The sequence below is a fragment of the Bubalus bubalis genome, chromosome 4, assembly GCF_019923935.1.
Source record: "Bubalus bubalis isolate 160015118507 breed Murrah chromosome 4, NDDB_SH_1, whole genome shotgun sequence".
Taxonomy (NCBI): Eukaryota; Metazoa; Chordata; class Mammalia; order Artiodactyla; family Bovidae; genus Bubalus; species Bubalus bubalis.
In genome coordinates, this window is record NC_059160.1 from 20,393,346 (window position 1) to 20,396,650 (window position 3,305).

Consider the following 3,305-nt stretch of genomic DNA (forward strand, 5'->3'; position numbering starts at 1 on the left):
CTTTCAGTGATTCCATTGTCTCCCCATTTACTTGCTATGAAGTGATGGGACTGGAAGGCATGATCTTCATTTTTTGAATGTTGAGTTTTAAACCAGCTTTCTCTCTTCTCTATCACCTTCATCAAGAGGCTCTTTGGTTCCTCTTCACTTTCTGCCATAAGGGTGGTATCATCTGCATATCTGAGGTTATTTATATTTCTCCCACCATTTTGATTCCAACTTGAATTTCCTCCATTCTGAGATTTTGCATGATGTATTCTGCTTATAAGTGAAATAAGTAGGGTGACAATATACAGCCTTGACATACTCCTTTCCCAATTTGGAACCAGTCTATTGTTCCAGGTCTGGTTCTAACTGTTGCTTCTTCATCTGCATACAAGTTTTTCAGAAGACAGATAAGGTTGTCTGGTATTCCCATCTCTTCAAAAATTTTCCAAAGTTTGTTGCAATCCACACAGTCAAAGGCTTTAGCATAGTCAGTGAAGCAGAAATATATGTTTTTCTGGAATTCTCTTGCTTTTTCTATGATACAGCAGATGTTGGCAATTTGACCCCTGATTCCTCTGCCTTTTCTAAATCCAGCTTGTACATATAGAAATTCTTGGTTCACATATTGTTGAAGCTTAGCTTGAAAGATTTGCAGTATTACTTTGTCAGCATGTGCAATGAGTGAATGGTGGGGTAGTTTAAACATTCTTTGACATTGCCCTTCTTTGGGATTGTAATGAAAATTGACCTTTTCCAGTCCTGTTGCCACTGTTGGGTTTTCCAAATTTGCTGGCATATTCAGTGCAGCACTGTCACAGCGTCATCTTTTAGGATTTAAAATAGCTCAGCTGGAATTTGATCACCTCCACTAGCTGTTTACTTAAATAATTAAATAGCTTTAAAGAACCATTTCTGAGTGGATTAAGGTATTTAAAATTTTTTCAAGATTTGTAAAGTCCCTTGCTAAGCCTAGTTAGTCAGCCTTGTCTAACTCAATGAAACTAAGCCATGCCTTGTGGGGCCACCCAAGACGGGTGGATCATGGTGGAGAGGGCTGACAGAATGTGGTCCACTGGAGAAGGGAATGGCAAGTCACTTCAGTATTCTTGCCTTGAGAACCCCACGAACAGTATGAAAAGGCAAAATGATAGGATACTGAAAAAGGAACTCCCCACGTCAGTAGGTGCCCAATATGCTACTGGAAATCAGTGGAGAAATAACTCCAGAAAGAATGAAGGGATGGAGCCAAAGCAAAAACAATACCAAGCTGTGGATGTGACTGGTGATAGAAGCAAGGTCCGATGCTGTAAAGAGCAATTTTGCATAGGAACCTGGAATGTCAGGTCCATGAATCAAGGCAAATTGGAAGTGGTCACACAGGAGATGGCAAGAGTGAATGTCGACATTCTAGGAATCAGGGAACTGAAATGGACTGGAATGGGTGAATTTAACTCAGATGACCATTATATCTGCTACTGCGGGCAGGAATCCCTCAGAAGAAATGGAGTAGCCATCGTGGTCAACAAAAGAGTCTGAAATGCAGTACTTGGATGCAATCTCAAAAATGACAGAATGATCTTTGTTCGTTTCCAAGGCAAACCATTCAATATCACAGTAATCCAAGTCTATGCCCCAACCAGTAACACTGAAGAAGCTGAAGTTGAACGGTTCTATGAATAGCTACGAGACCTTTTAGAACTAACACCCAAAAAAGATGTCTTTTTCATTATAGGGGACTGGAATGCAAAAGTAGGAAGTCAAGAAACACCTGGGGTAACAGGCATTTTGGCCTTGGAAAATGGAATGAAGCAGGGCAAAGACTAATAGAGTTTTGCCAAGAAAATGCACTGGTCATAGCAAACACCCTCTTCCAACAACACAAGAGAAGACTCTACACATGGACATCACCAGATGGTCAACACCAAAATCAGATTGATTATATTCTTTGCAGCCAAAGATGGAGAAGCTCTATACAGTCAACAAAAACAAGACCAGGAGCTGACTGTGGCTCAGACCATGAACTCCTTATTGCCAAATTCAGACTTAAATTGAAGAAAGTAGGGAAAACCACTAGACCATTCAGGTATGACCTAAATCAAATCCCTTATGATTATACAGTGGAAGTGAGAAATAGATTTAAGGGACTAGATCTGATAGACAGAGTGCCTGATGAACTATGGAATGAGGTTCGTGACATTGTACAGGAGACAGGGATCAAGACCATCCCCATGGAAAAGAAATGCAAAAAAAGCAAAATGGCTGTCTGAGGAGGCCTTACAAATAGCTGCAAAAAGAAGAGAAATGAAAAGCAAAGGAGAGAAGGAAAATTATAAGAATCTGAATGCAGAGTTCCAAAGAATAGCAAGCAGAGATAAGAGAGCCTTCCTCAGTGATCAATGCAAAGAAATAGAGGAAAACAACAGAATGGGAAAGACTAGAGATCTCTTCAAGAAAATTAGAGATATGAGGGGAACATTTCATGCAAAGATAGGCTCGATAAAGGACAGAAATGGTATGGACTTAACAGAAGCAGAAGATATTAAGAAGAGGTGGCAGGAATACACAGAAGAACTGTACAAAAAAGATCTTCATGACCAAGATAATCATGATGTAATCACTCACCTAGAGCCAGAAATCCTGGAATGTGAAGTCAAGTGGGCCTTAGAAAGCATCGCTATGAACAAAGCTAGTGGAGGTGATGGAATTCCAGTTGAGCTATTTCAAATCCTGAAAGATGATGCTGTGAAAGTGCTGCACTCAATATGCCAGCAAATTTGGAAAACTCAGCAGTGGCCACAGGACTGGAAAAGGTCAGTTTTCATTCCAATCCCAAAGAAAGGCAATGCCAAAGAATGTTCAAACTACCGCACAATTGCACTCATTTCACATGCTAGTAAAGTAATGCTCAAAATTCTCGAAGCCAGGCTTCAGCAATATGTGACCTTGAACTTCTAGATGTTCAAGCTGGTTTTAGAAAAGGCAGAGGAACCAGAGATCAAATTGCCAACATCTGCTGGATCATCAGAAAAGCAAGAGAGTTCCAGAAAAACATCTATTTCTGCTTTATTGACTATGCCAAAGACTTTGACTGTGTGGATCACAATAAACTGTGTAAAATTCTGAAAGAGACGGGAATACCAGACCACCTGACCTGCCTCTTGAGAAACCTATATGCAGGTCAGGAAACAACAGTTAGAACTGGACATAGAACAACAGACTGGTTCCAAATAGGAAAAGAAGTACGTCAAGGCTGTATATTGTCACCCTGCTTATTTAACTTATATGCAGAGTACATCATGAGAAATGCTGGGCTGGAA